Here is a 15,124-nt window from a genome sequence, read left to right as displayed (position 1 = left end):
TGTAAACATACCTTTTGAAAGCGCCACTGCCAAGCCAATGACAACCAGCAAGTAAGAGACACCCAGCAGTGCGTAGATTGGTAAGAACGGCCTTTCAGTAAGAGTTTTCCCTTTGCAGGAAAGAGGAGAATGAGATGGTCGATCCTTTTCCCCCTATTGTTGCCAGCAATCCTAGAAGCTTGTTGAAGACTATAGGCAAGTGTTCAGAGTTCAGGCTGTCCATTGCTGACCTTGGAAACTACACAGCTCTCAGACAACCTCCCTCCTGATAGAATGGGAATTCTGGGGGTTATAGTCCAAAAATGTAATTTTCCAAACCCAGCATAAAACATTACAACCCAAAGTAGCATCTTAAAGCACTTTGTTCCCGGTGATGAGTGCAGCATGTAAAAGTTACCTTTTTGGACAATAACTCCCAGATTTTCCCAGTCAGCCTTGTTTCTAGCTATGCTGGCTGGGCGTTCTGAGTGTTGTAGTGAAAAAAGTAACTTTTTCAAGCTCTAACTCAGTCCCTTGTCTGTGTGGTCTGTGCATTTGCTCCAGCTGTTTACAGAATTATGTGTGGATCATTCACAGTCTGTTGGGTTGTAACCGTCTCCTTAAAAATACCTTTTTTAAAAAAAGATTATGACCAGTGCAGAATCCCAGTATAAAAAAAATGTGAACATCCCTCTTAGCCCCCTGGCTGCTATTTAATTTTGAAAAAAGAGTGTATTAATAGTATTCATTGAATTGACTTTATGGTTGTTCTAGGCACCTATTCCTGCATAGCCACCACTTATGTAAGGATCATTTACACTTAAAACATCAACTATCTTGGCTGTAAGCAAGTAATTAAATAACAAGATAGTGTATCCGGAACAACATTTGTAGCACTGTCTGACTGGATTTCGCATTTCATTTTATCTCCTCATTCTACCATACATATAAACAAGTGCTGAGACTTATAGATTTTTTAAATGATACAACAATCCTATTTCTTCACATGTGAGGCCCATATATCTAATGTATTCTGATTAATTAAAATAATGAGAAAATATAGTATACCTTTACTTCTTTATGTTTAATCTTTTTCAAAATAAAACCACAAATGTTTTTCATTCAGAATTTTTCATTTTTCTGTATTTTTCATTGATAAAAAACCCTGTTATACTTGTTTACCTTTGTGAATGTTGGGTATTTTTGTTCTAAATTATACTTCATAACTATAAAATATGAAAAAAATAATAATTTTGGAACAATATTATGCTTTGTCAGATACAGTATATTTCTGTTCAGTTAAGAAACCTACTGAGCATTGATTGGGTTGATGTTGATGCTTTTGCATGTGATATGAATGAAACTGAGGTTTAACCAGTAGCACTTACAAATGTTCAAATTTGTATCATACCAGCTTCCAAGAGAAATGGAACAAGATCAGCAATGTTCTTTTTAAAACTAAATGTTGTCAGTTGATAACTGAAATTGTGCAAAAATCTTCAGGCAACCAACCAATGTATAAATATCACCTTTCATTAAAATCAGTTTACAGATGTGCACTGGAAGAGTAAAATGTACAGAAACCCCAAGTATTTGCAGGGATCCAAAATAGCTGGTGGACTGTATCAGAAGCTTTGGCCATCATCGGCGCCCCAGCTTTGGTTACTCTGATCAAGTATGTGGATTTGTACAGCATAACATATATATGTATGTATGTATGTATGTATGTATGTATGTATATGTATACACACACACACACACACATATATATATATTTCTGTGATTTCTATGATAATCCAGTCCAGATCATGCATTGGTGTCCCAAATAATGCTTATTATAGGTATGTGTAGGTGTATGGAGAGATCCCCCCTCCATATCATACAGTGAGTGCAGGGCCTTTAATCTGTACTGGTATTACAGCTGGGAGAAAAGGTTACAGACCTTTACCCCTTTCAGCTGTTCACCTGATCCAGCTTGGAGAGCCATCATGAATAATTTCTCACACAAATGCTTTATAGATATGGTGTCTCTTTGCTGGATTTATGATGCTCTGGGGGGAAAAATGGATGTTCAATATTTCTTGGATTAAGAAAGCAACCAGTCAATATGTGTTAAGGCAATGACTCAAGATGAAGAAATCCAAAACACAGATAACTAGAACATTTCACACATGTAACAAAAATGGTGTGTGTGTGTGTGTGTGTGAAATACAAGACTGTTACAGCTGATTATTCAAGGTAAAATAAATGGGAAAAGAAGTGTAGAGAGGAGATTTCCACTTAAAAAGCCTTAAAACTTGGTTTGGATGCAATAGTGTGTCATCACATCCAAAGATGAAATAGCCCCCGTGGTGTCCAATCTCTGGTATGAAAGGAATGGGGTAAGGAGGAGGAAGAAGAGGACAGTGACAAAATTGGCACATTATTTAGGGAAATGAATAATCAGCAAACCAGATCACACACTTCTGCTTATTTATTCAGCAATCTGAGGCCTGATTCCAGTTAAAAAGAATCACAAGGTATCATGTGGCAGAGAGAGAGAGAACAATAGTGAGGATCAAAACTAGAATCAATTACTATTAAACAGGCTGGATTAAAAAAAGGATAAACTCCATTATGTAAGTATGCAAAGGGGTCTTGTAGCACCTTTGAGACTAACTAAAAGAAAAAAAAATGATAGCATGAACTGTCATGGACTGAAGTCTATGAAAGGTCATGCTACCCACTTCTTTCTTTCAGTTAAACTTAAAGGTGCTATAAGACACCTTTGCATATTGATTTTCCAGACTAACATGGCTATGTCTTTGAACCCATTACATAATACTGCTTTTTAAAGTCAGGGAAAACAGAAGACTTAATTGCCTAGCTCTCAAAAGGCTAGTGGATGCACCAAGCAAACCTCACCTGGGGGAGCATGCCACATGGGGAGGGCATGCCACATGGGGAGGGCATGCCAGCAATAAAAAGACAGGTGGGTAGGGAGATAGGAGATCTTTCAGGTAAAATCTACATCACCTTAGTCAGAAATGAAGCATCAGCAACAGGAAGAGAATTTTTACCTCGGTAAGATCGGAACTCATCCGTAAACTTATCTCCATCCATTTTGGAAAGCTATGTGCAAGAAGGAGCTGCCTTTGTGCTGTTTTGAAACACTTTCTAAAGTAAAGATTTTGTAATTGCACAAGGATGCTTCACATAAAAGGTAAATTATTAATTTGGGAAGGTCCAGACCTAATCCCAAATTGTCTGCTGTTAGACCACCTCTTCCTGGAATATAGGACCTCTAAAAGATCCTCCTACTGCAGATAAATCTAGCAACTTGTGATTTTCATGTGCAGTGTTGCCAATTTCCGGGGAATTCCCCAGAATCCTGGCAATTAATTAGTTAATTAATTAATTTTCAAGGATTTTGACTGAATAATAATAATAAATACTGAGGAATTTCAGGAATTTTGGAAAAACATTCAGGGGAATATCTTCGAGGCTTGTTGGTAACACTGTTCATGTGATGCTTTTAAAATTTATATTTTAAGTGCATTCTTAGGCAAGATATAAATCTAATTAGTACTAATATACATCATGGCCATTTCATATTTGATCAGTCAGACTGTATTACAGCTTGAATTTCCCTTATCAGGAAACCAAAACTTTTTTTTCGTGAGTGGTTGTGATAGTGATACCTTTGCTTTCTGATGTTTCCATTTACACAAACTTTCTTTCATGCACACAATGATTAAGAAAATATTGTATAAAATTACCTTCAAGCTATGTGTATAAAGTATATATGAAATATAAATGAATTTTGTGTTTAGACTTGGGTCCCCTCTCCAAGATATCTCATTATGTATGTATATGCAAATATAGGTATTCCAAAATAAAATTTAAAAATCCAAAATCCAAAACAATTCTGGGCCCAAGCATTTCCGATAAGAAAGAGTCAAAATGTAAACTCTTGCAGTTGTTTAATAGATACTAATTAGGGCCTCTTTAATTACTACAAGGTTATTGTTGTCACCTACCTAGATTAGAAAAGTAGAAAGCATTCTGAGTAGGGATTCCAAAGGAGATCTTAGTGATTCATGTGAGTAGCAGTTCCCTGGTCCCTGAATTGAATTGTGCCTGGGAACAAAACAGTAACCCAGCTGCAGTTCACAGCCTAGCTGTTGTATGTTGTATCAGCTATCGTTTCTGGAAAGGTAGCCCAACATAACAGGGCATTCCAGAAAAAACTATAATTGGTAAAAAAGCTAAAACAGATAAAAAGGTACAAAAATCTACAGAAACTTGGTGAGCATTGATCTGCAAGGTTGGCTCTCACAGCTTTTCAGATCTACAAACCTTACCCAGGATGCAGTCTCATTTGCAAAGGCTAAACCTCAGTTGTTGAGTAAATTGGATCTCATTGGAAGGTCTGGACTAAGCATTGCTTTGTTGGCTTTGATCCATTCAATTTCTGAGTCCATATATCTGTTCGAGACTGTTATTATGAGTTCTACCTGATGTAAATGGGAAGAATGAGGTCTCTTTCACATGAAACAGTTCTAGTGCTTTGATATAACTTTATCTACTATGGCTGCATCATGTGGAATCCTGGGATTTGTAGTTTGGCAAGACTGACAGAGAATTCCAAATGCCTCACAAAATTACTAATCCTAGGATTCCATAAAATGAAGCCATGGCAGTTAAAGTGATATCGAAGTGCTATAACTGGGCCATGTGCAAGAGACCAGAGCAGTGTATGATTAATGCACTGATATTACAGCACACCAAAATACTGTCCAACTGTCCTGATTTGGCAGTGACTATTACAACGAATCCTCTGCTGAGCCATTTTTTTCAGCTGCTTTTAAAATATCCCAATAGCTCTCTCCTCCTCCCACTTTCCCCCTTTGGCTTCAGCATATTTTATTTGGCACAAACAGAGTTCAAAGTGAAACTCCATTAACTCAAGGAGGAGGGAAGAAGAGAGGAATGTTTCCCTTCCCAGTAATTTCAGGCAAATGCAAATTGCTGCATCCTCTGCTAGCTTGTCTGATCTTCCTCTTTAATAACGTTTGCCATTTTGAAAACACCCTCATGTTGCTAGTCCACATGTGTCCCAGCTTTCATCTGTGAAATGTTGGAGATCAAATCTCTGGAAAACATTTCCCAGAAAATTAAAATAGATGTTAAATAACAGGGCAGGGGCAGGAGGAGGTAATTGTGCTTGCTTTAATATAGACTAGTAGAGGAAAAGGCAAGAGGTGGAGCCTTCAAAGTCAGGAGGAGAAGCCAAAAATTTCCCTCCACCAGTCTTCTGACAGTTGGCAGCCATCAACAATGGATTCAGAATCAATAGCTGTTGTTGGTTTAGGCTATATGTAAACATTACAATATGTTCTGATCTGGAGGACAGTTAAGGGTGGCAGTTTTCTGGATGATGCAGCAATCACATTCTGCAAAACACTTTTTTTTTGTCTTATGGTACAGATATCAAGAATGTTCACATTTATTTAAACACATTTTTCTAGTCCAACAGGGTGAGGAACATCTGACAAATTCCAAAGCAAAATGGGGTTTCTTTCTCCTTCCCCTGCTATACTGTTTTCAGATATGTTGGTTCTCCTTTAAAAACAACAGTCGCTTGCAGTCTTTTTCAGTTTCAGAAACTGTTTCAACTTGTTTCTGATATTTAACTGTAGAGAAGGAATCCAAGACACTTAAGCATTTAACAAGTAATTTCGTTATTTGTTACAACATTGTCTAGAAAGGACAGGACAGGAGAGGACAGAACAGGACAGGACAGGTCAGGACAGGACAGGTCTGGTCCTCGGCGCCAGATCTACGATTATGCATGTGTCTGGCAGATAGTATAGGACAGGACAGGATAGGATAGTGTCAAAGATTGGCATGGATCTAGGACGCTGGATAGTATAGTATCGGACAGGATGGTATAGGACAGGACAGGACAGGATACGATAGGTGGCAGGATAGGATAGATGTCAAGATCTGTTTGCATGGATCTGGATTTATGCACATGTCTGGTGGATATATAGTATAGGACGGATAGGACAGGACAGGACAGAGCAGGACAGGATGGATAGATGTCAAAGATCTGGTTGGACAGATCTAGGACTGGAAGATAGTTAGTATAGGACAGGATAAGATGGACAGGCAGGACAGGATAGATGTCAAAGATCCAGTCGCACGGATCTAAGATTTATGCATGTGTCTGGCAGATAGTCAGTATAGAACATGATGGATAGGACAAGACAGGACAGGACGGGACAGGATGGGACAGGAAGGACAGGACAGCATAGGACAGGATGGTAGGATAGGACAGGACAGGTAAGATGTCAAGATCCGGTTGCCCGGATCTAGGATTGTCAGATAGCATAGTATAGGACACGATTAGACGATAGATAGGATAGATTAGGACAGGATAGGATAGCAGGATAGTTGGACAGGAGATAGAGGACAGGACAGGATAGAAGAGGAAGGACAGGACAGGACGGGACAAGATAGGAGAGATGTCAAAGATCCGGTCACTGGATCTCCGACTAGTGGAAGGATAGGACAGGACAGGAAGAGGATAGGACAGGACGGACGGGACAAGAGAGATAGTTCAAAGATCGGGTCACGGACCCGACTAGTGGATAGGATAGGACAGGACAGGATAGATGTCAATATCTGGTTGCATGATTTAGAATTTATGCATGTGTCTGTGGATAGGACAGGACAGGCATAGGACAGTGTAGGGGGATAGGAAAGAATAGATTCAAAGACAGTTGCATGGATCTAAGAAGGTGGATAGTATAGAGAGGACAGGGTGATAAGATGGGATAGACAGGACAGATGTCAAAGATCCAGTTGCATGAATCTAGGATTTATACACACATCTGGTGGATAAGATAGTAAGGACAGGACAGGACAGAAGGACAGGATAGGACAGATGCAAGGAAACCTATCATGCATATTATATTTGATGTAACTGTTTTCTTCTATATGGTAATTTTATCATTCCTCTTAATTGTATTATCTTAGATGTACGCCTTGGGCAGGCTTATTTACTCCTAATTTTACTGACTTTTGACAGCACTGTAGAAATAAAGTTTAATAATAATAATAATAATAATACTAATAATAATAATAATAATAATTTTTTTTTTGGCAAGGAGAGTTCAGAATACCATGAGTGAGAGAGTGTGACCTACCCATGTCAGACTGTGGGTTTACTGGTGAGTGGGATTAGAACTCTAGCCTTCCACTTCACCACGAAATTCACTGGGTGACCTTGGCAAGTCATATGCTCTCAGCTTCAACTCAACCCTATAATCCTAGGTATTCCTTCATTGTAGAAGGCCGTTGGACAAGATGACCCCTGGGATCCCTTCAAGCTAAGTGTTATCCATGGCAGAATCCCTGCCATTGCCCCTACCCCTCCTCTTCTTCTCTTTTGTGATAATTCCGCTGGCAGAAGAGCATTGCATTTGCCCCCCCACCCACCTCTTTGTGGGTCACACTGTTTCAGCTTCAGGGGCAGCCTATGGCAAAACCTTTTTTATGCCCAGAAAACTTCATTGGTCACATCTTCCTGTGGCCATCCTGATGTTGAACTACAAATATAATAATAATAATAAAATAATAATAATAATAATAATAAATCTAGGTCCCATGTATTTCTATGTATTCCTTCATAGGAGAAGGGAGTGGACTGGTGGTCCTTGGGGTCCCCCCAAGTCTACCCTTTCTTGTTGGGGCTTCAATCAAGTTTATTTGTTGAGATTGGGTTTTTTTCTTTCTTTTTGTGTGTGTGCTCAGGTTTTTTCAAGCAGAGGAATGTCTCTTAAACCTCTGCCAAACTTCCTTTTGACATGGTAATTGAGGTTGAAATGCAAATAAAATTAGCACCAGCACACATAATAACGTAAATGTTGACTTGTCTTTTATTTTATTCAGGAAATCTGTGAAAAATACTCTTCTAGCTGCTGAAAGAGAGAGCAAAATAACCTTTTGAAAGTGGGTTTGTGAAATGAGTATTTTTTTAAAAAATTCTTTCAAATTCTCAATGGGCGAGAAGAAAAAAATTGGTTTGTCAAACCACTACTTGTGAATACCTGTGGGACATTACAATAAACCTTTTTTTTATTAACCAAGCTTGTTTCATCTGAATCTGCAGGAGTTTAACTTTACCACTAGTGTGTTCAGAAGTAGCCAACTTTAAATTTTTGCTTATGCAGTGGCCTGGCCCCGAAATTAGGGCTTGGACAGTGGGTGTCCACACTCTCCATGCTCTCCTGGCGCCATTTTGGGACATGTACATCCAAATGGTGCACGTGCTGATGACGTTTCTTGTGCACCACAGTCCAAATGGCGTGGCACACAAGAACATCACCGCGTCGGTCCAGGGTGCTAATGGTGGCTTGGCAGCGGTGCGGAAAGGATCTGAATTTCATGGCTCCTTTTTAGAGGGATCGTTGCTGTGCCCATGCACGTTGCTTGTGGCAACGATCTGGAGGAGAAAGAGGTGGCTTCTGGCCACCCCCTTCTTCTCATCTGTACACCCCTATGTTTCAGCAAAACCATGATTTATGATGTAGGGCAGAAGAGGTGAATAAGCCATAATGTAATCCAGTGATACAGACCTTGTGGGTGGAAATCTAAAAGTTGGGTGAGATGATTTAACAGTCTGGATGGTTGAAACTCCCCATGAAGGACCATGTTTTGTACCTTTGGGGATTCTCCTAGTGAAAGGACAGGTAGCATGGATAGCTTTTACCACTTATCATGATTCATCAGCTGTTTAGAGAATTCAGAGGACACATTGGCTACCAATGCCATATCACCACTAAATCTCTCTCTGGCTTTGCTTCGTGAACGAAGATTCAGGAAAGACCATCCTGTGCTTTGTACAAGCGCGTTGGTGACTAAAAGGCCAATCCAGGACAAACAGGTCTGGTTGCAGAAAGCACAGCAGAAAGTCTCTTTGGGTGATGTTTCCGGGTTGTGGTTCTTTCTGTGTTGTTCTCTTCGAGACTCATTCACCTGAGCTTTCGAAAAAGGCTGCAGCATCGTGGATAGTGCGTCTCCATGCTTCCCGATGCGAGGCCAGGGCGGACCATTGTTGGTGATCAATTTGGCCAGCCTGAGATGTTGTTTCAGGGAGTCCTTGTATCTCTTCTTTGGGGCACCCCTCTTACGTGGCGAGTTCACCATAGAATACTATTTTGGGAGCGATGGTCCTTCATCCTAGAAACGTGTCCTGCCAGCGCATCTCTTCTCTGGACGCCTGTCTTGAGTCGGTAATGGGCTGGATGAGGGAAAACAAACCTAACTGGAAAAAAACAATATGCTAGGAAAAGTGGAGGAAGTAGAAAGAAGGAAGGCTGCATGCTAGATGGATGGATCTGTTAAGGGCTATGGATATGAGTTTGCAGGCCTGAGCAGAGCAATGGAGGACAGGGAATCTTACAGATGTCTTAATACAAGGGTTGCCCTGTTCGAGATCGATTCGAGGGCAATTAACAACAACAACAACAGCATTCTATTTGCAACAGAAAAGTAATTTCCCTTGAGATCCAGGCCGCCCTATCCAGTGCAAAGCTGTCCCTTTCTAAGCAGAAAACACTGATTTCTCAATAGTCTCTGTACTGTTACATCTGGAAAAACATTTTGGTCCTGTGTTGGTAAAACTTACCAATTGTACTCCAAAGGAAAATGTTACCTTTGTTGGAAGTAGAACTTGAGTTAAGTCTCCGTCCATTAGCTCTCTACAAGCCAACAGAATGAACTAGATCTGTCAAACCCTTGCCCTCTGCCATCGTACCCGAATTCTTAAACATCAAAAGAAGCTCGACACTCTGTCTCTCTGTTTCAGTTTTTGAGCCTGAAGGATATTCAGTGAAGCCTGCAAACACTGAGAGATACCAATTTACTTTTATTCAAAAATTAAAATAAAATACATTCATTCATTATCCAAAAACACAGCCATTTCATTAACTATGTTTAAAAGCTAATCACTGAGGCACATTAATTATCAGAATAATCTTAAAATACAGCTTTCAGGTAATTTATTAATGGCAAAAATCTACTGTGCTGTTTTGAAGAGCTGACACACCAGGCAGAGAACCCGGTGTTCTAAAACAGACTGGTATAATAAGGCTGTCAAGTCTAAAAAAGGTACCTCCATTTTAGATGTGCAGTCATATACTATTCATTATAAAAAGGCCCCATGTTCCTGAAGTCATTAAAAAAAGTAGGAGGTGAAAAGAATGGGTTGCATTGGGACAGAGTTGCTTTGAATCATGAACCCAGGCCAGAGATGGTTTGCATGGAATTGGAGAGTGTAAAGGTAGGTATGTATTTAGTGCAGCCTTCAAGTACAGTATTTGTTACTGCCGCTATTATTTGTTCCTGATTTCATTCCCCAATCTTCACAATAAAATCAGGGGAACCTGTAATATCAACATGGGAATGCGGTCTGAGAAACAGCTATCCATTGTGGGTGTGCCCGCCCAGAATCTACTTTCAAGCTACTTGCTTTGTTCTGCCTCCAAAGCAGGATATGGCTAAGCAGATGCTTCCCAGTACTGCCATCTTCTGACCTTCTCAACATAGGCATGGGTGAACATGCTAACGGCTATGATCCAACACTGGAATTGGCACTGGATGGTGCTGGCCACCACACAACTAGGTAAGCCTGCTTGGATTTTGTGAATCATCCCATTGTCAAACTCGTCCTGCTTAATCAAGATGCTTGGACTGGGGCAGCACCTGCCCAAGAGCCAATGGCCTCCGGGGAAAGCCTGCCGCAGGATTCCAGACAGAGGCTCTCCCCGACTGGCAAGCTGGCCAAGCAAGGGACCTACATCTGTCAGGAGAAAATGCCCCCAAGGTCTAAGCAGCTCAGCATCGACACCATATGGCGCCCAATGAAGTGCATGCTGATCGCCAATGCAACACTGGCGCAAGACGAGTGCGTGAGGTCTCCAGATGGGTGCTGCTGTCTGATCCCCATATCTGTAACCCGGTAGGTCTCAGACAGGACAAGAGTCTTGAGAGTGCCCTGTCTTGCAATATGACGAGGTGCTGGTTGGAGAAAGCAGGGACGTTACGGATAATCAGTGCTGGATCCTTGGGAAAGGCGAACACCCTTGACTGAGTATTGCACATGGAACCACACTGAAGGGATCTCACAGCAGTTCAGTCCAGAGTGATGAGAGAGGAGGGGAGACAGTAATGGAGAGGGAGCGGGGTCTGTCTCGGTCAGGCATAGGCTGTGGAGATGAGGGCACTGCTTGTCCAAGGCCTGATCCGTGCTGGGGTAAACACTTCTGCTTCCGAATGGGTGAAGAGATCCCCGTGCCTTCAAGGTCTGCACAGTGCCCCGGAGATGGTTCCGCAGCAGATACCATAAGACTTTGGAGGACAGCTGGGAGAAAAGGAATCAAGAGAAGACATGTAGATTAAATGTCACTGAGTAAGGTGGATTTAAGAGGAGGAAGGCTTTAATTGTTGAAAACAATCACTCGGGCTGCATCCAAACTGCAGAAATAATCCAGTTTGACACTACTAACTGCCATGTCTCAGTGCTATGGAATCTGGGATTTGTAATTTCTTGTGGCAATAGAGCTCACTCACAGAGGTGGTTAATGTCTCCCAAAACTAGTTCCCAGAATTCCATAGCATTGACCTATGGCAATTAAAGTGGTGTCAAACTGGATTATTTCTGAACTATGGATGCACCTGCAGTCATGGATCTGGGTTAAAGACCCTTTCCATTCAGCAGGACATACCTCTAGTTAACCATGTACACAGGATAAGGTGCACAGTATTCAGTTTCAAGTTACTTATAAAAGTCAAACCTAATTTTCAAAAAGAAAAGAGGAAGAGGAAGAAGTGTTGTTTTCCAGATTTTTCCTCTTTCTGACTGGAAATTTGGGAATGGGAATGGATTGGGTGGCCCTAAGAGACACATAGGATGTGGGATGGAGGAGTTTAGCCTGGTAAGAAGGTATATGTAAACTAAATCTGTTTATGTTTGGCTCTCTTAAAGCTGGCATTGTAGTTTAGTGATTGGGTTGATTAGTTAGAAATTCTTCAGATAAATACATTTGTAGCTTAGATGCTTTCTCATGGCAGTATCAAGAAATATGGATGTGGGCTTTGTATAATCATATATACTGTGAATTCAAGATGGCTTTGGCATGCTTTGTGGCCTAACACAGAGCAACTACAGAACAAGGAGCGAATTGCCGTACAAACATGAAGGCAAAGAGTGACATGGCTGCAACCAGCTTTGCAGTTAGCAATATAATTTCTGCAATCTTTTAGCCCCATATTTAGTCCCTGCTGGGGAAGATATTGGATTCAAAATCTTGAAACTCTTAGTTTTCATAGAAAAGGATAACCTCATCAGAAAAACCCAACTCCTCCACAGTTTTAGACCTTCCTGAATGTTTATACGTAATGGTGTGTGGAAGCTGACAGAGTAAACTGCACAATAGGGCAAAGCTATGTATATTTCTTCAGAATTAATTCCTACTATGGGGCATATTTCTAACAGGCAAGTTTAGGATGAGACTACCGTGGTTGGGGACAGTGCTCAGTACCCTGCCGATTTCCTTCTTTCCTCCAAATAACCGACTCAGAATAATTAACAATTACAGCGTTGGTAAATTGGTCCATTTATATTATTTCTCTTATTCTCATAACTTTATGGGTTACCCAAAAGTTTTTTACCTATCCATCTGATCACTTTGTTTCAGTGTACCCGATCTTGTTTTAAATGTCATTTTTTGTTTTGCTTTTAGCTGAATTTCACTACAGTGTCTTGATCCTACCTAGACTGTCTTTTCTCACAGGATCAAGAAAATTATCCAAAGATGGAGTTTGACCATTCTTGCCTTGTAAGAAGTTAGGTCCAGATGTCTCCACAACCACTTGTCGCGCACCAAGCGACGCCACCTCCTGCAGACCCTGGAGAAGAAACATACCAGCCATCTCAGTTAGCATTTCTCACCTAAGGCAGGGATACAGTGCTTCAATGGAGAGGATCTGAAGAGCAGATATTCTCCCTGGTCCCTTCCTTCTTTTATGCAACAACAATGTAGCTGGCAGTGTAGGTTACAACAAATGAATGCCCTCCACGAACTGTATTTTAAAGGAACAACCAACCCAGTTCTGTTTTGCAGCTAGAAACTCTAGGCAAAAAAAGATTTGAAAATATGGTTCTCACAAGTCTTCACAATACCTTTGGAAACAGCACACTTTTATTCTTGCTTTTTTAGAAGGAAGGGAAGGGGAAAAAGATCTGTGGTATGAAGGGGCCACTGTTAATCTTTTGGGGCTTTAGGGACATTATGGCAACAGATCACAAAGGACTCCTCCACCTCAAACATTCCTGGGTGCTCAGCTTGTATTCCTTCCCACTTAGGCAAGCCAAATAGAATAACAGTGTCTCTATTTATTTTTATTGAGTGCAAAGAACTGCACTCCCAAATATGACTGGTGGAGTTCACCACACTGCAAAAGACCTTTGAGGCAACGGACTGAGTAGGGTCCTGAAATAGCCAACTGCAGGTGTATAGGTTTTGTTGAGAGCAGCCCTTCTGCACGGCTTGGGCAAATGTATTGCTCTGAAAACATTCCAGGGCTAGTTGTGTAGGCCATGTAACAAAGTGTACAACGCATCCAAAATCCACAGCAGGGATCCCTTTAGAGGCCCAGTCCAAACACACAAAGTACATGTTTGCAACATGTATGTTGTGCATTTTGGTTGTCCCAATAAAGGTATCACTGTTTTGTGGATTTGGGATGTTACTGTATTGCTGTGAAGGACATACATCAGCCCTTTGACAATCTGCCTTGATTGCCTATCAAGGTCTGACCTTTTAAACTGTCAGTCTCAAAGCAGGAGGGAAAGCACCACAAATAGCACCTGAGGAAAGCAAGAAAATCTCCTTTCCCCAAAGTAAGGGCTCTGGCTGGCATCCTTTTGAAAAGGAGTTAACAAGCTGTTGCTGCTATCAGGACTAAGTTGGCAACGGTCAGCTGGAGGACTTTTTCTTCAGCCGCCCCCATACTGAGGAATGACCTGCTGGAATCACTGAATTTAAAAGATGATGATGATGATGATGATGATGATGATGATGATGATGATGATAATAATAATAATAATTTATTTTCATGCCACCTTCCCTAAAGATCAAGCGGGTTACAAAGGAATAAGGATACATAGTACAGCTCAAGATTACACAATGATGAACTTTAGAGGTGGATTTGTTTTAATGTCTACACATCTTATATGTCCTTTTTTCAAATGGTGTTTTAAATGATATTTGTCTGTTAATGTTGTTGTCCATGGAGAGAGGTAAGAAATACATTTCTTTCACAGCAAGCAAAAACATTTTTATTTTAGGCAGTCTTTTTATATGCAATTACGACAGGGTTGTGTGTGTGTGCGTTTTAGTTATGTTTTATATGGTGTGTGTGTTTTATTTTTAGCTTCTGTATGTTTTTGTGTTAATTTTATACTGTTTTTAACTAGGTGATTTTAATTGTTTTTAAACTCTCTATTGTATATATTTTTTAAATGCTTCAATTTGTTGAGCCGCTTGGATCTTTTCTGTGTGGAAGGCAGCATAAAAATGAAATTAATAATGATGATAAATAATAATAAATCATAAATAATAAATTACTAATATTGTAATATAATAATAATAATAATAATAATAAATTAATAATAATAGGATTATTATATGCCGCCCAGTCCTGGGAATCTGGGCAGCTTACAGAGAGGGGATGATAGACGGTTCCCTGCCCTCAGGCTACAATCTAAAAGACACACACAAAAGGAGAGGGATGGTGGGGGGGAGGGGGGGTTATAATAATAATGTTCATAAATACTAAATAATAATAATGATGAATAAATCATAATTAATAATTACTGCTAATAATGATGATAAAATAAATATTTAATAAATTAATAATGATGGTGATGGTATAATAAATCATAAATAATAAAGTAATAATGCTGCTGCTGCTGATGTTATAATAAATCATATCAGCAGCATCCCAGGAAGGATAAAAGGTGGTCAAAGCGAGTACACAAAGGAGCCAAGGTTGAGAGTCTGGGGCCAGGCTGGAGAAGGGTGATTGCCAACGG

General features: G+C 40.3%; 1 long non-coding RNA gene and 1 pseudogene across 1 annotated transcript; both read right to left on the bottom strand.

The window, feature by feature from the left end:
- Positions 1 to 12: 12 nt before the first annotated feature.
- On the bottom strand, positions 13 to 3,234 carry LOC121924431. Its single transcript, XR_006102594.1, has 2 exons — positions 3,039 to 3,234; positions 13 to 110 (listed from the first exon to the last, which is right to left on the bottom strand). It is a non-coding gene; the product is annotated as an uncharacterized LOC121924431 (long non-coding RNA).
- Positions 3,235 to 10,831: 7,597 nt separating this feature from the next.
- Positions 10,832 to 15,124, bottom strand: part of LOC121920476 — a 12,944-nt pseudogene continuing 8,651 nt past the window's right edge.

This window comes from Sceloporus undulatus, chromosome 2, assembly GCF_019175285.1.
Source record: "Sceloporus undulatus isolate JIND9_A2432 ecotype Alabama chromosome 2, SceUnd_v1.1, whole genome shotgun sequence".
NCBI lineage: Eukaryota > Metazoa > Chordata > Lepidosauria > Squamata > Phrynosomatidae > Sceloporus > Sceloporus undulatus.
Note: the sequence above shows the minus strand (reverse complement) of the source record. Positions and strands in the feature narration are given on the sequence as shown.